The sequence below is a fragment of the Chelonia mydas genome, chromosome 1 (assembly GCF_015237465.2).
Source record: "Chelonia mydas isolate rCheMyd1 chromosome 1, rCheMyd1.pri.v2, whole genome shotgun sequence".
In the NCBI taxonomy this organism is placed as follows: Eukaryota; Metazoa; Chordata; order Testudines; family Cheloniidae; genus Chelonia; species Chelonia mydas.
In genome coordinates, this window is record NC_057849.1 from 346,606,441 (window position 1) to 346,629,346 (window position 22,906).

Below are 22,906 nucleotides of genomic sequence, written 5' to 3' on the forward strand. Positions count from 1 at the left end.
TCACTTTACCCGGTGACCTGGGGAAGTTCGAAGCCACCAACGTTCCCATGGATGCCCCAGCATCTCTCCCATTCCTTGCTAGGAGTTACACCAGGCCCTTCCAGTTTCACGCCCTCCCTTAGGTCGGGGGTGGTCGATAGCACTCGCAGGCTGCATGTGGGAAGGTTTCTGCGACCCCTGCCCTTTGGCCACCCCAAAACCCCAGGGGGTCAAACTGGGATTGGGTCTTCTCCCCGACAAGCTGGCCATCACCTTCCGCTCCCACTGGGGGTCCGAGGGGCCTGGCCCCAGGAAACTCCACACAGACATATAGGTTGGGGTCGGGAGTGGGAGCCTGTCCACCTCCCCACCCATCTGGCTGACGGAGTCTACGGCCTTGGGACCCAGCAAGGGAGCTAGACGCCGGGGCTTTTCCGCAGGATCCCCCGGTTCAAATCTCTAGCCTGCTCAAAGGCAGTGAGGTGGGCATCCACATTCCCCCCCCTCCTTAACCAGGGGCAGCAATTTAGTCTCGAGGTTCCCTGCGGAGCTGGCCCCCCGGGGTCTATCCCCACTCACACCTGGGAGGTCCCCTAGGCCTCTCCGCTCCCCCACCGCCAGTTCATGCTGCTGCTGCTTCTGCAGCTCTTTCTCGGGCTCTCGCTGTCTCCCACAGTCCTCTGGCTCTCTCGGACTCAGCTCTAATCCCGTCCGTCTCCGATCCCCGGATGGGGAACCCGATCGTGAAGACCCTCGTCTAGTCAGGGACAGGAGTCTTGGCGATGCCTGGCTCCCACTCCAGCTGCTCCCAGATCCTGCTATAGCCCCATTTGGGTCAGGAATCTGTCCCTTAGAGCGGTCATCCTCCTCCAGCTGCACGATTAACTCTGCTTTGTTGAACTTTCCAATGCTCAACCCTCTCTTTCTGCACAGGGTTACAACGTCCTTCTTAAGGAGATGGTGACAGGCCATCACTCCGCTCTTCCCAAGTTGTTGTGGACTCACAGGCCTATGTGCTCTCAGCTCCCCACGGTTTCCAGGGAGAACCCCTAGTGTGCCATCCCTTCTCGAGGTCACCACCTCTTTGCCAGGGTCGAGCTGCAGACTCCTCCGCCCCTGGGACCGCTCGCTGCAATCCCCCGGGGGACCCTGTTACTGCAAAAGTCCTCCTCTCTGGTCACACACTTCCAGGAGTTAACCACCCCCTGAAACCGTCTCTCTCTGAATCTTCAGCACGCCTGGTCCCCGTCAATCCCCCTTCGTTTTACTGTTCCCCAGTCACTTACTGCAGGAAGCGCCGTCCACGGGGTGCAGTATATCCCACCGCTGCCACCAGTTGTCACGGAGTCCCTGGGCGATGCTCTGGAACTGCTCCCTACGAAGCCGGTCAGGACTCTGGGGAAGTCGCCTTTCTGGGAGCAGCCTGTCTGCAGGACACACAGCTCACCCAGCTTCCACCTTCCTGGGTCTGACCTCGGAGCATTCAACATCCTCTGCCCCTCCGTGCGCTTCCCCCAGCGAGTCCGCTCAGGCAGGGTTCCTGGGGAAGCCAGAGGGTCCTGCACCCCAACTTCGCAGTCAGACTTGACTCTCAGCCAGCCAGTAAAACAGAGGTTTATTAGATGACAGGAACATGGTCTAAAACAGAGCTTGCAGGTGCAGAGAACAGGACCCCTCAGCTGGGTCCATTTTGGGGGGGGGGGGCAGTGAGCCAGACAGCCACGTCTGCCCTTCACTCCATGTCCCAGCCAGCCCCAAACTGAAACTCCCTCCAGCCCCTCCTCCTCTGGGCTTTGTTCCTTTCCCGGGCCAGGAGGTCACCTGATTCCTTTGTTCTCCAACCCTTTAGCTCTCACCTTGCAGGGGGGAAGGGCTCAGGCCATCAGTTGCCAGGAAACAGGGTGTCGGCCATTCTCTGTGTCCAGACCCCTGTACACACCTGCCCTCTAGGGCTCTGCAATGATCATACACCCTTCTCCCACCCCCTAGATACTTAAGAACTGCATAGGAGAAACTGAGGCACCCCCACAATATTCGGAGGAAACATTAAGAACAGTCCCACTTCGTCACACCTTGTCAAAGGCTTTCTGAAAATCCAGGTACACTATATCCACTGAAGCACCCTTGTGTGCATGTTTTTTTGACCCCTGTAATAGATTGGTGAGGCATGATTTCCCTTTACAAAAGCTGGGTTGATTCTTCCCCAACATATTGTGCCCATCTGTGTGTCTGCTAATTGTGTTCTTTACTAGAGTTTCAACCAATTTGCCTGATAATGAAGTTAGGCTTACCAGCCTGTCATTGCCGGGATCACCTCTGGAATCAATTTTAATCAATTGGTGTCTCTTTAGCTATCTCCCAGTCATCTGGTGCAGAGGCTGATTTAAATGATAAGTTTCATACCACAGTTAGTAGTTCTGCAATTTCACATTTGAGTTTGTTATGAATTATACCTGAGAGGACACACACACAAATGCTGCGAATTACACCTGGTAGGTCACGCACAGTTCGAATCTAGGCTGAGGCACATAAACAAAGTCCACAACTGCAGAGTTCCCAAAAGACACTAAGTTTATTACGCTCGAGCGTGGTGCTCCCCTGCTAGCCAGGAGGGGAGCCCGAATACAGATTATACAAAGGTTATATACCTCTTAGCAAAGCATGTTGCCCTCGTGCATTGGAAACCTTAGCCAATAAACAAACCCTTGTCTTATCTACCACCTATCCCTGCTTGGTGCATTCCTCGTGCTAAACCAGTATGTTAATTACACAGCATGGTCCTAAAGCAATGCATCAGTAACCTTTATTATCAGGATGAGAGGCCTCACAATAAAGGCCAGGAGATAGGGAGTTTAGGGACTGACAAAGAACAGATACTGGGAGTCAAGGCAGGCTGGAGACAAGGAGGAGGATTTTCACAGGAATGCAGTAGCTAAGGAACACGCCTCCTGGTGCATGATGTGCTTGCTTTTAGACAATGGTGGGCCCCAAATCAAAATGGAGTCACATGTGCTAACTTTTCCTTAACAAGTTCCTTCAGAACTCTTCGGGGAATACCATCTGGTTCTGGTGACTTATTGCTGTTTAGTTTATCAATTTGTTTCAAAACCACCTCCTCTCTCGGCCCCTCAGTTTGGGACAGTTCTTCAAATCGATCAGCTAAAAAGAATGGCTCAGGTGTGGGAATCTCCCTCACATCCTCTGCCGTGAAGATGGATGGATGCAAAGAATTCATTTAGCTTCTCCGCAACAGCCTTGTCTTCCTTGAGTGGTCCATTAGCACTTCAATCATCCAGCGGCCCCATGGATGGTCTGTCAGACTTCCTGCTTCTGACATAATTTAAAAAAGTCGTGGTTAGTTTGAGTCTTTTGCTAATTGCTTTTCAACTTCTTTTTTGGCCTGCCTAATTATGTTTTTATATTTGCTCCTTTCTATTTTCCCTCAGTAGGATTTGACTTCCAGTTTTTAAAGGATGCCTTTTTGCCTTGAACCTCCTCTTTTACCCTGTTTAGCCATGGTGCCACTTTTTTGACCCTCTTACCCCAAATTAAAAACAAAATTGTATACATTTAATTCCAGCCTCTATTAGGGTGTTTTTAAAAAAGCTTCCATGCAGTTTGCAGGCATTTCACCCTTCGGACTGGTCCTTTTATTTTCCATTTAACTAACTTCCCCATTTTTGTGTAGTTCCCTTTTCTGAAGTGAAATGCTGCTGTGGTGGGTTTCTTTGGCATTCTTCCCCATCACCACTGGATGTTAAATTTAATTATATTAGGGTTGCTATTACCGAGGAATGCAGCTATATTTGCCTCTTGGACCAGATTGTGGGCTTCACTAAATCAAGAACTGCCTCTCCCCTTGTGGGTTCCAGGACTAGCTGCTCCAAGCATCAGTCAATAGTGTCCCAGGCCCCATCCAGTGCCCCCAGGGTGTATTCCAGACCCCATTTAGTGCTCTATAGATTTCACGAATATCCACATCAAAAGGGGGGGGGGGGGGGAAGGTATTGCAGAAGAAGTTGAAAAAAAAAAAAAGATGGTCACACATGGCTGATTACAGGGGACAAAGCTCCGGCCCCACAGTAATATGGCTGCAGCATAAAGCAGTGTTACAAGTCAGATTCAGCCTGTTCCCATGCAGCCTCGGGAGGGAATTAGGGGGGTTCTAAGGATGAAGCCAAGGGGGGGCCGACCCACCCCAATGCGGAGAAACAACTGGGGAAGGTGAGGGAAACGCCTTATGTCCCCCAAAGAGCCCTGCTTCCCTCCTGACTTGGGCTGACTCATGCCAGGTAATTCCTAAGAAAGCCGTGCCTGCAGGAGGAAGGGCCAGAGGCATGAACATTGCTGAGAAGGAGCTTGCGCCTGGGGACGGGGAAGTGAAATGTAGTTTACTTCGGTAACAGGAACTCTGCTCCCCTTAGCTTCAGCATTTGCATGTCGCCCCAACAGCCATGAGAAACTCAATCCTTCCTTGTGTACCAATGCGAAAAGTGCCGTTTAACCCTGCCACACCTGACGAAAATGGCCAGTTATTTCCCCTCAGCTCACGCCTGTGTTACAAACACTAAAGCACATGCATGGGGCTGCTCCCCAGCCAGCGTGAGCAGCCAAGTGCTCTGGGCTGATGGTGGGTTACACCTGCTGAGGATCTGGCCCTCTACACTAGTTTTCAGATTTAAGTGTGGGCCATTCAGTTTGCCCAGGAGGGGTATGCAGGGGTGCACCAGGCCTCTGCTGCCCCTGATGGAGGCCCTGTTGCCCAAAGAAGATGTTCTTTCCAGGGCAAACAGTGAGTTCAGACATCCAAGAATGGCCTGGAGCGCTGGGGCACCATTTCAGATTTTGCTGGGGGCGGGGGGGAGGGGAGGAAAGGAGGACTTTAACCATGATTGCAGGGGCTACTTAGGCACCTGAAAAAAACTCTAGGGTTTTTTTTTTTCCCCTCCCGATAATAACTTAGAAATTAGCTGAAAGGAACACTGTATCTAATTCAGGAGTAGACAAACTTTTTGGCCTGAGGGCCACATCTGGGTGGGGAAATTGCATGCAGGGCCATGAATGTAGGGCTGGGGCAGGGAGTTGGGGTATGGGAGGGGGTGTGGTGTGCAGGAAGGGGCTCAGGGCAAGGGGTTGGGGTGCAGGAGGTGTGTGGGGTGTGGCAGGGGACTCAGGGCAGGGGTGCATGGTGCAGGAGCGGTTTAGGGTGCACGGTGCAGGAGGGGCTCCGGAGTGGCAGCGGCGTGCAACGGGGCTAAGGCAGGCTCTCTGCCTGCCCTAGCCCCGCGCTGCTCCCAGAAGTGGCTGGCACCACATCCCTGCGGCCCCTGAGGGGATGGCGGGGGAGAAGGCTTTGCACGCTGCCGTAGCCTGCGGGTACCTCCCCCAAAGCTCCCATTGGCCGCAGTTCCCGGTTCTTGGCCAATGGGAGCTGTGGGGGGCGGTGCCTGCAGGCGATGGCAGCGCGCAGAGCCCTCCGTCCCCTCCTCCCCACAGGGGCCGCAGTGCGGGCCGCTTCCAGGACCGGTCCGGGGCTGGCAATCCCGTGGGCCAGATCCAAACCACTGATGGGTTGGATCCGGCCCATGGGCCGTAGTTTGCCCACCCCGATCTAATTCCTATTTTTTTTTTTTTTTTTTTTTTTTTAATATAAAAAGAGAAATAAATAAATATTAGACCCACTCCCTTCGAATACTAAGATGTTCTCACATCTTGTGAGAAGTCACTTAATGGACACTGGTTAGGTTTAAAATTTTAATGTATATTCTTACTTTGTTACTAACTCTTGAATACAACAATTGGAGCAATTGTAGAAAAGTCTGGAGGACTTTCTATCACTTTTTTGCAGTTGACCAAGCATGGACTAGATCATTTAACTTTGGAAACATCCTACTAGGGCAAGGCCCCGTGAGTTTATACTGCACCTGCCTGGGGCTCTAGAGGTGTTCTCTCACTACAAATAACAGACTAGAAACTGACCCTGAACAGGAGGGAAACTGACCCTTTCAGGTCACTTCCACAGCGTTGCCAACCCCAAAAATGTTCAAAAATCATGAATTAGGCTCCCCAAAAATCATGAGATTGGCTTTAAAATCACGAGATCATGTAAAAAACAACAGATTTAAGGTTCTTTCTATTTGCCTTCTGCTTTTTGAGCCTTTCGGGTGTCCTGGGGTCACATTTCAAAGCTTTCTCCACAGCCACAAGGCCAAGAAACTTTATTTTTCTTTAAGAAGGAAGGCTGAAATCACCACATATCACTTGACACCAGGAGCTGGGGCTTTAAGGAAAAGCAATCCTCATCATGAGACTCATGACAAAACCACGAGAGTTGGCAACATGCTTTCCCTTCTGTTTAAAGGCAAGTTACTCCCCCGAAGGCTCCGAAACACAACTCTCCAGTGACTGAGCTGCAGTTCTCACAGCAGAACACTTAAAACCAAACACCAAGAAGATTCCACCTTTTAAAGTTGAGATAAAAAGTTAGGCCGTCCGTGGTATCTGAGGGCCGCAGCAGGCAGGAAAGGAAAACGAATGGGCAGAGGAGCTCCAGGCAGCTCTTCCTCTTGAAAGAAAGTTGGAGGGTCAAATCTTCAAGTCCTTAATCCAGTAAAACGTCTGTTGCCATCAGCGCCTCCGCTCATGGATATTAATATGTGCTTAATAACGACACACTTCATACTTAAATATTTGTGCCGTCTTTTCCAGGGCTCCACAGGTTAGACACATGGACTTAAGGCCTGGTCTACGCTGCGGGGGAGAAATCGACCTAAGAGAATAGCGTGGCTGAAGTCGACGTACCTTAGGTCGACTTACCTGGCGTCCTCATGGCGCGGGGTCGACAGCCACCGCTCCCCCGTCGACTCCGCTTCCGCCTCGCGCTGCGGTGGAGGTCAGGAGTCGACGGCAGAGCGATCGATTTATCACGTCTACGCGAGATGCGATAAATCGATCCCCGATCCATCACTACCCGCCGATCCAGCTGGTAGTGTAGACGTACCCTAGGGGACTGCATTCACTGGCATATTCTGAACAGTGCCCAGCACACAGACGATGTCTAGTGAATAATACAGATCTGGACAACAATCATTGACTTTATGGACTCTGTGGATGCAGTTTCTATTCTTTGTTTGGGAATTGGCCTGGATACAACCAAAACCCTAAGAATTTGAGGCTTAAACACTTCTGATACTTATACGACACTTTCTCGTTCCTTCCTTTCTTCAAGCTCAGAGCAAAAAATGACCAAACAATAGTTTTCAGTTGAAATGTAAAAATGCTCAGCAGCCATTGCTGTACAACCCAGCCTGGGGCCGAACCTGCCACCCCTTGGGAGTTAAGTGATCTCCTCTCATCTCACCTGCTCCATCCTTCCTGACCTCTGTGCTGCTTTTCATGCTGTCAGCCAGGACCTCCATCCAGCTTCCTGGGATTGTTTGCTGGAGTCTCAGAACTGGCCACCTTGGTTTTGCTCCCAGCTATCAGAGTCCTCTTTTCACAGCAGGCAGCAGAGAGATAGGTAGGGAGCTAATCCTGAAAGACCTGAGTTTTACTCCCTGCATGGCCTTCTTGTAGGACCTCAGGCCAGTGCCTTAAGGACAGAGTTTCAAAACATTTTAGGCACCCAAAGATGCAGCTAGGCATCTAATGGGGTTTACAAAACACCTGACCTTCTAGGCACTTTTGAAGATCCCACTAAGTGACTAAATACCTTTGAAAATCTGGCCTTTAGTCTGTGTGTGCCTCAGTGCCCCACCTGTACAATGGGGATAACAGCACTGCTCTACCTCACCGAGGGGCTGAGAGGAGAAATCGGTTACACCTTGTGAGGCTCAGATACTACAGTGATGGGGCCACATAAATGCCACAGGTAGAGTGGGAACCTCTCTGTACCACTGCTGGCCCTTCCCTTGCTTTTGGCCCCTTCTTTTCACCCAGACCTCCAAATCTCCCCCTTTTCTGAATGGAACCTTGGCTCAGAGGGCTTGGCTGCATTTATCCTGAGTCCCCTGTGTTCTCTCTAAAACAAACCCTCCTCCCTCCCCTCCAGGGATTCCTGTTTTACAGGCTAGACTTCTAGATCCTTAATCACCAGCCCTTTCGTATGGTAATCCTCCTGCTTCTGTTTGTAAAAGAAACACTGGCTCCCTGCCCCAGGGGCACTGCTCCTCTGCAGAGCCTACATTCCCATTAACGCTGTGCTGTGGTTAAGAGTTCCACCTGGGAGCTCACCCACCTCCTGTATGACACTCGGAGGGGAGGAACCCCCCTAAATGGCACCCCTGCTAGAGCAGCCACCCAGGCTCAGATGTTGAGGGAACCAACAAGGTCTGGTCCTCTAGTGACTAGAAGGGCCAGGGCCAGACAGAAGCCAATCAGGGCCCAAAAGGCAAGATAAAAGGGCTTGCTGCTCATTCCAACGCCAGTTCTGGGTGAAGCTGGGGCGGGGGGCTCTTCTCGTCTCAACTCCAGAGCCTGGCTGGAAGCTCTTGGGTTGAGCCAGAAAGAGACCATTTCATGTTTTAGAATGTAAAGCTCAGGTGGCCTATTGAGTTAAATATCGACTTATTGCTGGGAAATCAGGGCAAGCTTGCTGCAGGAGATGCCCCCGGCTCACCAAGGGCAAGAACTTAGATACCAAAAAGGATCGGACTCTGCTGCGAATAGCGAGACTCTCCAGAGTTAGAACAGCCACGGATGGCCCTCAGTGCTGATCTAGCCGGGCAATCCCAGCGCTCACTTCAACAGAGACACAGAATTTCACTGAATAGACCCCAGACAGCTGCACCTACTCGAACTAATCCCAGAAGGACACACAGCCCATCCAGACCTCCCAGCGCTTCAACCCCGCCCCAGGGGAGGGAGATGGAAGAGGCACCAGCCTCCCTCCAGTACCTTGGACCCTGAGGTCCCTCAGACAAACTCCCCTCCCTTTTCCAGGTGAGGGTACTCAGAGGTGGAGATGGTGATTTCCAGAGGGGTTGCCGTGGTTTCTAGGGAGTGGAGCTGGTTGGCCAGTCTGGTCTCTCCCTCGCTCAGGTTAGCGGTTCCTGGTTTAAGTGTCCAGGGTTCCCAGGATTTGCTGTAGGAGGAGATGCCTTTGGGACAGGCAGGACAAGGAGAGTGGAGAGCTGCCCACTGCAAGGAGCGGCTCCCGTGGGAGGACGGCGGTGCCGCCTGCTTGGGGGTGGTTCCGGGAGGGTTCAGTGCACAGCTTTCCCTTCCGAGAGAAAATACAACGTGACCTTCCCCCTCCCCTCGTCCGGCCTTTGCTTCCCATCTCACAGCTCCCGCCTCCTTCTCCCCAGTCAGACGTAGCAGTGTCTCACCTGCTGTAACCCCCGCTTACCCCAGTGACCCTGATCTCCCCCACACCCACTCTCAGCCCCCCCTTACTCTTTTCCTTTACGTCTCGCTCAGCTCGATGAATGCACTGTCTACAGTCGCTCTCTGGAGTTCCTCTCCTCCATTTCCAGCCGAGCCCCTCTCCGGTCCAGCCTCTGCCTCTTGCACCCCACCGACACCACTGGCCTGGCACCAAAGTCTCTAGTGACCTCTGCCTAGCTAGAGCTCAGAGCCAGTCCTCCACCCTCCGGGCCCGGCCAGTCACTTTCCACACAGTCAACCATGCCCTTCTTGAAACCTTGGCTTCCCTGACTCCAGCCTCTCCTGGTTCTCCTCCTGCCTTTCTAATGGCTCCTTCCATGTGTCCTTTGGAGGATCCTCCTCATCCGCCCTCCAGCTTTCCATGGGGATTCCACAGGCTCTGTCCTTCATCCCCTTCTCTTCTCCCTCTGCACCGTATCTCTGGGTAAACTCATCCACAAACCCCAACCCAACCGCCATCTCTGCCGACACCTCACGGATCTACCTTTGTGCCCAGACCGGTCGTCTTCTGCTCAAAGGGGAATCTCAGCCTGTCCCGCTGACAGCTCCCCATGAATTCTAGCCATCAGCTCAAGCCCCACTTGACTACACAGATCTCCTACTCTTCCCCCCCACCCCACACTCTCCCCACTACCTCCTTCCTTAATCCCTGGGGCCCCACCCCACCATGCTGGTCATGCTGAGCCATAACCTAAGAGCCATCTTTGACTCAGCCTAGCTGTGAGACCCTAGAGGGAGGTTTAGGTCTCAATCCCGACAATTCTTTTTTGCATTACGTCCCTAAGACGTGGCCTTTTCTATCCATCCACAGAGCTAGAGCTCTTGTCCTGGCTCCCATCGTCTCGATTCCTGCAGGTGAATGCTGCTGCAAAGATCGTTCTCCTAGCCCGGCCCTTTGAGGAGATCACTGCTCAGTGGCTTCCCTTTGACATAGCATCAAGCATCAGCTGCAAGGCCCTTCAGGATCAACCCCACCCTACCTATCGTCTCTCACCCACACTCACGCTATCGACTCCGACCTCCAATCGGCCCATGGTGTCAGCCTCCATCACCCACTTGTAAAATGTTCTAAGAAAGAGCTTTGTGCTTCCCCCCCACGCAGCCCCCATGCTTGGGAGGAGCTCCTCATTAATACCCGCCAAGCCCTGTCACTGTCCTTCAAAGCCCTCCTGAAAACTCTCCTTTGCCGGGGCAACGACAGGAAACTTGACAATGGTTAGGCCGTTGGTATTGAACTCCGTTGCATCCAGAAGTGCGTCACCTGCTGGTGCGGAGCATGGGTACACGGCAATGTGCTAGCTGGGGGCAGCTCCCTCAGGGAGGGGCAGACACATCCCGCCTGGTGCTGACAAGGGATCACTGGGCCCTGGTCTGCCTGCTCAGCTGGCTAAGTGACAGGGAAATGCTCTTGGCCACGGCTACTGCTTGGGGGTCGCAGAGCAGCCGAGGAGCCACCAGGACCCTGCACCGCAAAACAAGGGACCGAAGCCAGGTAGTGACTGTCCCCCAATCCACCAGCCTTTGCACAGACTTCGCCAGCCCCAGCTCAGGCCAGGTCGCTCTCATCCCTGCCTCGCTGTGAGCTGGACACCGGGGAAGCTGACACAGCCTGGCCCAGTGGAGCAGGAATAAGCAACCTGTATATGCTAACTGCTGCTGAATAGCTCCCTCAAGGCCTGGGGTGCCTGTGACCTGAGCCTGCCCCCTCTCCTCACAGCCTGTCTAGGGCTCTTCCCCCTGCCACTGCCTGTCAGACGCTCCCCTCTCCACCCCTACAGGACAGCCATGGCTGATCCCCAGAACCTCCCTGTAGCAAAGTGAGACTCACCAGTGTGGTGCCTCCTGCTGGTCGTCCTGGGAATTAGCTCCTTTCCAGCCTTGGAGCGCCTCCTAGTGGCCGGTGGCTCACCTGCTGCAGGCCCCCATGTCCCTCCTAGACCCCGCTACCCTTTACCTCAGGGTTCTGCCCCAGCAGCACCCCACAGGCTCTGGGTCTCCCCTCCCAGGGGAGACCCCAACCCTCTAAACCCACCTTGCCTCAGTGGCTACTGCCAGTCACCATCTAGCCCCTGCTCACTGGGGCAGACTGCAGTCTGTAATGGCCACTTATCAGCAAGGGGGGTTTGGACCAGCTGCCTCTGCCTAACCCCAGGCTGCACCTCTGCAACCCCAGTACCTCCATAGGCCTTCACCAAGGCCTGCAGCCTGGGGTTTTACCAGGCTGGAGCTCCCCAGCTCCCTTTGCCCTTCCCTAGCACTGCTCCACTTCAAGTACCTTACTCCCAGGCAGCTAGCCCTTCTCTCTCCATAGCTAGAGAGGGACTCCTTCAGCTTTTAGCCCACAGGCCTCTTATCAAGGCCAGCTGGGCCTTAACTGCTTCCCCTCTTAGCCTAGCTTTTCCCAGCCACAGCCCTCTCCAGGACTGCTTTTAACCCCTCTTCTCCAGCAGTGGGGCAGCCACCCCACTACACTACACTCCTCCCTACAGAACAGAGGTTGGGAATGGGCCGATGGTGCCGGTTCAGGTACGTGGCCTGGGACAATGGGCAACCTGACCAGGTACAGAACAAGCTGCCCCGTGTGGAGCTGCTTGGAGAAGGGGAGCCAGGGCCTCAGTGCCACGTGCACCATCCAGGGAACCATGGCAGCTCCGATGTACTGCCCCAGTGCCCCGGGGGACAGGCCCTTGCTGCTTTCCCCCTAGTCCTAGTGCTCTCTGGGGATCCCGCATCTCACCTGGCACAGCTGCTCCCTCCAGACCCCACGGGGCCCAGTTTGAGGCATAGCTTTGTTAGGGGCTTTCCCTTCACCCCCTCCCCTGGTTCTTGTCGTGCAGACAGGAAGCAGAGGACCGGAAGTCCAAAGTGCAGGCAATGTGATGTTTACTGGGGTTAGTTTCAAGCAAGCTTGTCCATAGATCTGACACCACAGAGCCTTTGCCCATGTCCCCATTTCTTATTCCCACCTCCTCCTCCTTAGCAGGCCCAGATATGCCTGCAGTGCATGCTCCTAGTCACACCCCTTACAACTTATGGTTGTGCTCCACTTTGGAGGGTGGTGACCCTGGGGTCTTCATCCCATCTCTTTTGTATCCCATGGGAGGGGTAAGGAGTTAGTTGGGTTCTGGTCAAGACCAGGCTTTTCTTTGGCTTTTACTGTTTCTTATGCCTCCCCCCGTCCCATCTCTCCTAACTGGTGGCTTGACCGTGGTGTGAGAGAGGGGCCAGGCAGCCTTCCAGTGTCTGCTCGTATATTACACTCCCACCATACCTAGTAACACTTTAGCCCTTGTCCCTTATCTCTTCCCATTATACTGACAAACCCGTCTAGCTCTTTAGTGATTTCAGCTTGTAGGAGGGGAGCCTCAGGGCTGGTGCACCATTGGCCCAAAGTGAATTCAGCTCAGCAGCCTGTGACTAGACTCCTAATGGAATCAAAATTAGCTCTGATATTCCACCGTGGAGAGAGGAGAAGGTACAGTTGGCATTTAGGGCCCTCAGAAGGGTCCCATACCATAAGGTACAAATGCCTGTCCCCAGGCAGAAGCAACACCCACAGTGTCTTTGTCCTTTGTTCACACATATTAGTATAAGATACAAGAGTATCTAAAATCAAAGGGGCAAACAAGACCCAAAGTTCTATCTCTGGCGAAAACACAGGCCTGCATCTTGCATTATCACTAGCACTCCTCATAAGCTTCAGAAACACGCAGCATAGATGGGTACACACAAACCAACACCCGCACACGCCCACATACACACATGTGCGCACACACAAATCTATGCACACCCAAACCCATGCACACCCCTGCCCCCTACTGCCCACAGTGCTGCCAGGCCCAGAGGGGAGGCTCTGTGCTGTTTAGTTAAGGGAATGGAGTCGTGAGGGGCTCTGACACCCCAGAGGCATAGGTGCTGGGGGGGCTGCCGCACCCCCTCACTTGAAGTGGTTTCCCTTATATCCAGAGTTTACAGTTTGGTTCAGTGGGTCTCAGCACCCCCACTGTACACATTGTTCCAGTGCCCCTGCCCAGAGATTAAATAAAGACTCTCTGCTCAAAGCCAATTGCGTCAAGTTATAGCTAAAATCTCTCTCAGGCTAGTTTGCTTGGACCCAGAAAGGAGGGAATGCATACAGCATTAGTTAGTGAAAGGTCAGAATATGGTCCCTTGATGTCTCACTACTCAACAAGATAAACAGAAGTTATATATATATTAAAGGACGGGAATAGTGATGTGATCTTTGCAATGAAATCCCATCAGAACTCCTTAGTCCCGTAGCCCTAGAATGGGGAGAGTCATTTCCACACGGCTGGTCTGGGTGTCAGTGTCAGGACAGCCAGGTCACTGGCCGTGGCTGGAGTAGGAACAGACTGTCAGAACTACCAGGTAGCTGGGAGTAGCCCCAACAAAGAAGCGACATTGAGCAGACTGAAGTAGTTGTCTTCATTAGGAGCCTGCCTTGGGGTAACCTGGTTAGACCCTTGTCTGTGGATTGGTTGGATAGCTAGGATTTCCAGGGCATTATCTCCAATGACTCACCAGGCTCAGACTGCTCCTCACAACCAGTCATGTTTCTGGAGTCTGCAGCTTCTGTGTGGGTTCAGGTTTCAGAGTGGTAGCCATGTTAGTCTGTAACAGCAAAGACAATGAGGAGTCCTTATGGCACCTTAGAGACTAACAAATTTATTTGGGCATAAGCTTTCATGGGCTAAAACCCACTTCATCAGATGCATGGAGTGGAAAATACAGTAGGGAGGTATAAATACACAGCACATGAAAAGATGGGAGTTGCCTTACCAAGTGGGGGATCGGTGCTAAAGAGTCAATTCAATTAAGCTGGAAGTGGCCTGTTCTCAACAGTTGACAGGAAGGGGTGGAAATCACTTTTGTCGTGCTAATGAGGCCAGTGTAATCAAGGTGGCCCATTTCAAACAGTTGACAAGAAGGTGAGAGTATCAGCAGGGGGAAATTAGTTTTTGTAGTGACCCATCTGTGATTAAAAGTAATGTCAAGCTTGCGCTGAACAAAGGGTATGTCTACACTATGAAATTAGGTTGAATTTATAGAGGTCGGTTTTGTAGAAAGCGTTTTTATATAGTCGATTGTGTGTGCCCGCACACAAATGGTCTTAGTGCATTTATCCGGAATTTAGTCGGCGTACTGTGGACACACTCCCGAGGCAACCGTCGGCTTCCGGAGCGTTGCACTGTGGGTAGCTATCCCACAGTTCCCACCACCCATTTGAATTCTGGGTAGAAATCCCAGTGCCTGATGGGGCAAAAAACATTGTTGCGGGTCGTTCTAGGTACATATTGTCAGGCCCCCTTTCCCTCCCTCCCTCCGTGAAAGCAACGGCAGACAATTGTTTCGCGCCTTTTTTCCTGGGTTACCCGAGCAGATGCCATACCATGGCAAGCATGGAGCCCGCTTAGCTAACCATCACCGTACATCTCCTGGGTGCTGGCAGACGTGGTACTGCATTGCTACACAGCAGCCACTCATTGCCTGTTGGCAGCAGACAGTGCAGTATGACTGGTCGCCATCGACGCCGTAGTCCTGGGTGCTCTTTTAACCGACCTCGGTGAGGTCAGGGGCGCCTGGGCAAACATGGCAGTGACTCAGCCAGGTCATTTCCCTTTTAAGTTTCGTTTCATGGCGATTCAGTCCTACTGGCAGTCCTACTGCACTGTCTTCTAATGAGCAGCCAGGAGATGACGATGGCTAGCGGTCGTACTGCACCGTCTTCTGCCGAGCACCCAGGAGATGACGATGGCCAGCGGTCGTACTGCACAGTCTGCTGCCAGCAAGGTGTATAAAGATAGATGAAGTGGATCAAAACAAGAAATAGACCAGATTTGTTTTGTATTCATTTTCTCCTCCCTCCCTCCATGAAATCAACGGCCTGCTAAACCCAGGGTTTTGAGTTCTATCCTTGAGGGGGCCATTCTGTTTCTCCTTAATGCAAAGCCACCCCCTTTGTTGATTTTAATTCCCTGTAAGCCAACCCTGTAAGCCATGTTGTCAGTCGCCCCTCCCTCCGTCAGAGTAACGGCAGACAATCGTTTTGCGCCTTTTTTCAGCGCAGACGCCATAGCACTGGGAACATGGAGCCCGCTCAGATCACCGCAGCAATTATAAGCCTATAAACACCGCGCGTGTTATCCAGCAGGATATGCAGAACCATAACCTGCAAGAAAAGCGAAACCAGGTGAGGAGGAGGCGACATCAGCGCGGTGACGAGAGCGATGAGGACATGGACAGACTTCTCACAAAGTATGGGCCCCTGCAATGTGCACATCATGGTGTCAGTTGGGCAGGTCCATGCTGTGGAACGCCAATTCTGGACCCAGGAAACAAGCACAGACTGGTGGGACTGCATAGCGTTGCAGGTCTGGGATGATTCCCAGTGGCTGCAAAACTTTCACATGCGTAAGGGCACTTTCATGGAACTTTGTGACTTGCTTTCCCCTGCCCTGAAGAGCAAGAATACCAAGAAGAGAGCAGCCCTCACAGTTGAGAAGCGAGTGGCAATAGCCCTGTGGAAGCTTGCAATGCCAGACAGCTACCGGTCAGTTGGTAATCAATTTGGAGTGGGCAAATCTACTGTGGGGGCTGCTGTGATGCAAGTAGCCCACGCTATCACTGAGCTGCTGATATCAAGGGTAGTGACCCTGGGAAATGTGCAGGTCATAGTGGATGGCTTTGCTGCAATGGGATTCCCTAACTGTGGTGGGGCGATAGATGGAACGCATATCCCTATCTTGGCACCGGAGCACCAAGGCAGCAAGTACATAAACCGCAAGGGGCACTTTTCAATGGTGCTGCAAGCACTGGTGGATCACAAGGGACATTTCACCAACATCAACGTGGGATGGCCGGGAAAGGTACATGACGCTCGCATCTTCAGGAACACTGGTCTGTTTTGAAAGCTGCAGCAAAGGACTTACTGTCCAGACCAGAAAATTACTGTTGGGGATGTTGAAATGCCTATAGTTATCCTTGGGGACCCAGCCTACCCCTTAATGCCATGGCTCATGAAGCCATACACAGGCAGCCTGGACAGTAGTCAGGAGCTGTTCAACTACAGGCTGACCAAGTGCAGAATGGTGGTAAAATGTGCATTTGGGCTTTTAAAAGCACGCTGGCGCAGTTTACTTACTCAGTTAGACCTCAGTGAAACCAATATTCCCATTGTTATTACTGCTTGCTGTGTGCTCCACAATATCTGTGAGAGTAAGGGGGAGACATTTATGGTGGGGTGAGAGGCTGAGGCAAATCACCTGGCTGCTGATTACGTGCCCAGAGAACTATAACACAAACTGCCTTTGAGCTACGCAGTGACTAACCCTCTTGCAGTAAACTAACAGGGGAGGTGTGACATTCTATACCTTGGGTGAATGTACTGTCACCCCCATATTCCTCATTTTCATATAATTGTGATCTTACATATAAAGCATGCCTTGTAAGGTACCAGGGGAAAGGTTATGTACCAGGCTTGTTATCCCAAGGTGAGACTCTGACATGCTTCAAACCAAATGCACTGCTTCAGGTAGAATAAAAAAAAGCAAATTTATTAACTACAAAGATAGATTTTAAGTGAATATAAGTGATAGGGGAAAAAGTCAAAGTGGTTTCCAAAATAAAATATAAGCCCACAGTCTAAACTCTCAACCCTATTAGACTGGGCAACATCTAGATTAAGCAGTTTTTCTCACCGCACTGGATATTGCAGTCCATAGTATACAAGTCTTTTCCTTAAACCTGGGCCAATCTCCTTTGTTGGAGTCTTGTCTTCTGAGTGTCCTGGTTGCTTGCGGCAAAGGTGGGGGCAGGAGAAGGGCCCAGTATGTGTCCACTCTGCCTGTTTTATACCCTCAGTCCATGTGCTTGGGGAGCACAAGTCCAGTCATGTCTGGGGCCATTGCCGAGTCTCTCCAGGCAAGGTTAAGCAATTCCCCTGGCGTGGCCTCATGCAGGTGAGTCATTGCATTGTTACTCCCTGGCTGGACAATGGCTGTTGGTGGTTGTTTCACACCCTGCCCAGGAGTTGGTGACTTTCCTTGCTGTTGCCTTTGGGGAGCTAGTATCTGGCTGATTCCCCAACTTACAGCATGTTTTAGTGACCACCGTACAACACAATTCTCATAACTTTATATGCATTAATGATAGACATCTATGGACAGAGACATGACTTTCAGCAGGTCATAACCTTTCCCCTGATATATATAAGGCATGCCTTGTAGGTAAGATCATGATTATATGAAAATGAGGAATATGGGGTTACAGTACGCTCCCCCAAGATATAGAATGTCACAATTTCTAAGGCATATTTCAATGTCTATACATCTTATACCTCTGAAATCTTCTCCCCCATGTAGGAACGGTTAATGGGGAATCTCTATGTCCTAGTAAAGAGGAGAGGATAGAAGTTCATGAAGTACTGGTAGGAAGTGAAGAGAAACAGACAAATAAAAAAAAAAAGAGAGTCCCATTCAATTACATCACATAATGGCAGACAGCCAAAAAGTGACAAATTTTAGAAGTGCTTGTATACAAATGCTAGAGATCAAAATATTAAGATGTCTGAACTCATGTGCCTCATATTAAATGAGGATACCGATATACCAGGCATTATAGAAACTTGGTGGAACAAAAATAATCAATGGGACATGATAATACCAGGGTACAAATAAATAAGGAGGACAGAACAGGTCGTGCTGGTGGGGGAGTGGCACTGTATGTGAAAGAAAGCATAGAGTCAAATGAAGTAAAAATTTTAGATGAACCAAACTGTACCATAGAATCTCTATGGATAGAAATTCCATGCTTCAATAATAAGAATACAGCAGTAGGGTTATATATTACTGACCACGATGGTGACTGTGAAATGCTCCAGGAGATTAGAGAGGCTACAAAAATACAGGTTTCAGGGGGGTAGCCATGTTAGTCTGTATCAGCAAAAACAACAAGGAGTCCTTGTGGCACCTTAGAGACTAACAAATTTATTTGGGCACAAGTTTTTGTGGGCTAGAACCCACTTCATCATATGCATGGAGTGAAAAATACAGTAAGTAGAATACATATAGTATAGCACATGAAAAGATGAGTGTTGCTTTACCAAGTGTGTGTCGGGGGGGGGGGGGGGAGGGGGTCAGTGCTAACGAGCCAATTCAATTAAGGTGGAAGTGGCCTATTCTCAACAATTGACAAGAAGGGGTGAATACCAAGGGAGGGAAAATTACCTTTATAGTGCTAACGAGGTCAAGGTAATCAAGGTGGTGTGGCAAATTGCCAGCACTACCATAATGGGTCTCGCACTTTCTCTTCTGTGCGGGGATTCAGGGCACCATTTCTTGCCCCTGAACTGGGGAATTAACTGCCCCACTAGTGTCCTAGAGGAGGGGAGTGGAGAGGGAGGGACCCGGGCCCACCCTCTACTCCGGGTCCCAGCCCAGGGGCCCTAGGGATAGCCATAAACCACTTGAACTAGCGGTTCCTTCCCCTGGGCTACTTCCCTCTCCGGCCCTTCACCTTGTGGGGCTTCCTGCCCTCCCTCTGCACTAACCAGGTGTCCCTTTACCTAGGGTCTTGGTCTTCTTAGCCCACCTCAGCACTTCTCCAAACTCTTCTCTGCTTCCCTCCAAACTGCTTTCTGCTCCAGCACCAATCCACTCTGCTTCAACTCCTTCCCCTGGCTGATTGAAGCAGGGGGTTTTTATCAGGTGACTGGCTTCAGGTGCTTTAATTGGCTTCAGGTACTTTAATTAATTTATAGCAAACTTTCTTCCCTCTGCAGGGAATAAGTGGATTCCCTTCTGACTCTCTCCTGCTGCCCTCTGGCCATGCTGTATCACAGTGGCCCATTTCCAACAGTTGACAAGAAGGTGTGAATATCAGCAGAGGGAAAATTACTTTTTGTAGTGACCCAGCCACTCCCAGTCTTTATTCAGGCCTAATTTGATGGTGTCCAGTTTGCAAATTAATTCCAGTTCTGCAGTTTCTCGTTGGAGTCTGTTTTTGATGTTTTTTGTTGAAGAATTGCCACTTTTCAGTCTGTTATTGAGTGTCCAGGGAGATTGAAGTGTTCTCCGACTGGTTTTTGAGTGTTACAATTCTCGATGTCTGATTTGTGTCCATTTATTCTTTTGCGTAGAGACTGTCCGGTTTGGCCAATGTACATGGCAGAGGGGCATTGCTGGGGTTTTCAACTATCCTCATATTGATTGGGCACATGTCACCTCAGGATGGGATGCAGAGATACATTTTCTAGACACCATAAATGACGGCTTCTTGGAGCTGTTACTCCTGGAACCCACAACAGGAGAGGAAGTTCTTGATTTAGTCCTAAGTGGAGCACAAAATCTGTTCCAAGAGGTGAATACAGATGAACACCCTGTAATAGTAACCATAATGTAATTAAATTTAATATCCCAGTTGGGGGGGGGGGAATACCAAAGAAACCCACCACAGTTGCATTTAACTTCAAAAATGGGAATTACACAAAAATAAAGAAGCTAGTTAAATGGAAATTAAAAGGTACAGTCACAAAAGTGAAATGCCTGCAAGCTGCATTTAAACTTTCTTAAAAACACGATAGAGGCTCAGATTAAATGTATACCCCAAATAAAATGATCTGGAAAAAGGGGTAACCAGTGAGGTGGCAAAATTTGCAGCTGCAAAACTACAAGATAGTTAAGTCCCAGGCAGACTGCGAAGAGCTCCGAAAGGATCTCTCAAAACTGGGTAACGGCAACAAAATGGCAGGTGAAATTTAATGTTGATAAATGCGAAGCATTGCACATTGGAAAGCATAATCCCAACTATACATATACAATGATGGGGTCTGAATTAGCTGTTACCACTCAAGAAAGAGATCGTGGTGTCATTGTGGATAGTTCTCTGAAAACATCCACTCAATGTGTAACAGCAGCCAAAAAAGCAAACAGAATTTTGGGGATCATTAAGAAAGGGATAGATAATAAGACAGACAGAAAATATCATGTTGCCTCTGTGACGAAGTGGGACTGTTCTTAATGTTTCCTCTGAATAGTGTGGGGGTGCCTCAGTTTCCCCTAGGCAGTTCTTAAGTCTCTAGGGGGTGGGGTAACGGTGTATGATGGTTGCAGAGCCCTAGAGGGCAGGTGTGTGCAGGGGTCTGGACACAGAGAATGGCCGACACCCTGTTTCCTGGCAATTGATGGCCTGGGCCCTTCCCCCCTGCAAGGTGAGAGCTAAAGGGTTGGAGAACAAAGGAATCCGGTGACCTCCTGGCCCGGGAAAGGGACAAAGCCCAGAGAAGGAGGGGCTGGAGAGAGTTTCGGTTTGGGGCTGGCTGGGACACGGAGTGAAGTGCAGACGGGGTTGTCTGGCTCACTGCCCCCCAAAATGGACCCAGCAGAGGGGTCCGGTTCTCTGCACCTACAAGCTCTGTTTTAGACCATGTTCCTGTCGTCTAATAAACCTCTGTTTTACTGGCTGGCTGAGAGTCCCGTCTGACTGCGGAGTTGGGTCACGAGGAGCCCCGCCTGAGTGGACTCGCTGTGGGAAGCACACGGAGGGGCAGAGGAGGCTGAATGCTCCGAGCTCAGACCCAGGAAGGTGGAAGCCGGGTGAGCTGTGTGTCCTGCAGACAGACTGCTCCCAGAAAGGAGACTTCCCCAGAGTCCTGACTGGCTTCATGGGGAGCAGTTTCAGAGCATGGCCCAGGGACTCCGTGACAGCCTCTATATAAATCCATGGAATGCCCACACCTTGAATAGTGCATGCAGATGGTCACCTCATTTCAAAAAAGATACATTGGAACTGAAAAAGGTTCAGAAAAGGGAAACACAAATGATTAGGGGTATGGAACGGCTGCCGTATGAGGACAGATTAATAAGACTGGGACTGTTCAGCTTGGAAAAGAGACTCAGGGAGGATAGGATTGCGGTCTATAAGATCACGACTGGGGTGGAGAAAGTAAGTGCTATTTACTCCTCATAACACAAGAACTAGGGGCCACCCAATTAAATTCATAGGCAGCAGATTTAAAACAAACAAAGGAAGTATTTCTTCACACAACACACTGGGAGCCTGGGGAACTCATTGCCAGGGGATGCTGTGAAAGACAAAACTATAATGGGGTTAAAAAAAGAACTAGATAAATTCATGGAGGACTGGTCCGTCAATAGCTATGAGTAGGGCCCTACCAAATTTATGGCCATGGAAAATGCATCATGGACCATGAAATCTGGTGTCTCCCCATGAAATCCGGTCTTGTGTGTGCTTTTACTCTATACTGTACAGTTTTAACGGGGGAAACCAGTGTTTCTCAAACTGTGGATCCTGACACAAAAGGAGGGTGTGTGTGTGTGTGTGTGGGGGGGGTGTCGCAAGATAATTTTGGGGGGGTCACAGTATTGCCACCCTTACTTGTGCACTGCATTCAGCGCTGGGCAGATGCAGGGTGGCAGCGGTTGGCTCTGCAGGCAGCACCCCACCAGCAGCAGGGCAGAAGGAAGGGCGGCGATACCAGACCAGGCCACCCTTCCTTCTGCCCCGCTGCTGGTGACGGCTCTGCCCTCAGAGCTGGCTCCTGGCCCGCAGCCGCCGCTCTCCGGCTGCCCAGCGCTGATGGCCATGCACCTGCCAACAGCAGCGCAGAAGGAAGGGCGGCAGTAACACAGCCCCCCGACAATAACCTTGTGACCCCCCCACCCCTCAACTCCTTTTCGGGTCAGGACCCTACGATTACAACACCCTGAAATTTCAGATTTAAATAGCTGAAATCGTGAAATTTACGATTTTAAAAATCCTATGACCATGAAATTGACCAAAATGGACCCTGAATTTGGTAGGGCCCTAGCTATTAGCCAGGATGGGCAGGGATGCAAAACCATGCTCTGAAGTGTCCTTAGCCTCTGTTTGCCAGAAGCTGGGAGTGGACGACAGGCGATGGATCACTTGATAATTGGCCTGTTCTGTTTATTCCCTCTGAAGCATCTGGCACTGGCCAGTGTTGGAAGACAGGACACTGGGCTAGATGGTCTTGCTGCCCTGGATTTGAGCAGTGTGTGTACCCCAGAATGTGAGTAAGCTAATTGCAACTATATCATGTGTACTCAGCCACCATGAATTAATAAACTAGAACACCACATAGCAGAGTGTTCATTTGAAAGCAAACTTTTAGAGGCAAAGTCAAAACTAGCTGGCAATTTCTGCTAATCACTATGGGAGGAGGGGAAAGAAAAGTCAGCAATTGAGAATGAAAACCTTGGTGGATGAGAACCTTGAATCTGGGTGCCCTTGATATAGAAGTATTATAATTAAGATTGTTAGGAATGTTTGTTGATAAGTAGTTCATTGAAAGTTAGGAAAAGTGATGAGCCAATAGGGGTCATTATGATCAATGTGTCTTGAAGAAATTAGTTATAACAGACTAGCTAATGCAGTGTACTTTGGAGCAGTCCTCTGAAGCCATCTTGGAAGAGGGTTTTCCTGAGACCTTTTCTCCCTGGTGGGTGAGAAACTGGACATTATGTACCCACTGTTAATTACT

At 50.7% G+C, this 22,906-nt stretch overlaps 2 long non-coding RNA genes across 2 annotated transcripts; one reads left to right on the plus strand and one right to left on the minus strand.

Moving 5' to 3' along the window:
• The first annotated feature begins 2,129 nt into the window (after positions 1–2,129).
• On the plus strand, positions 2,130–6,367 carry LOC122461602. The gene is made up of 3 exons (XR_006283607.1): positions 2,130–2,139; positions 3,570–3,572; positions 6,106–6,367. It is a non-coding gene; the product is annotated as an uncharacterized LOC122461602 (long non-coding RNA).
• Positions 3,032–18,989, minus strand: LOC122461601. The gene is made up of 3 exons (XR_006283603.1): positions 18,950–18,989; positions 13,909–13,998; positions 3,032–3,309 (listed from the first exon to the last, which is right to left on the minus strand). It is a non-coding gene; the product is annotated as an uncharacterized LOC122461601 (long non-coding RNA).
• Positions 18,990–22,906: the final 3,917 nt, after the last annotated feature.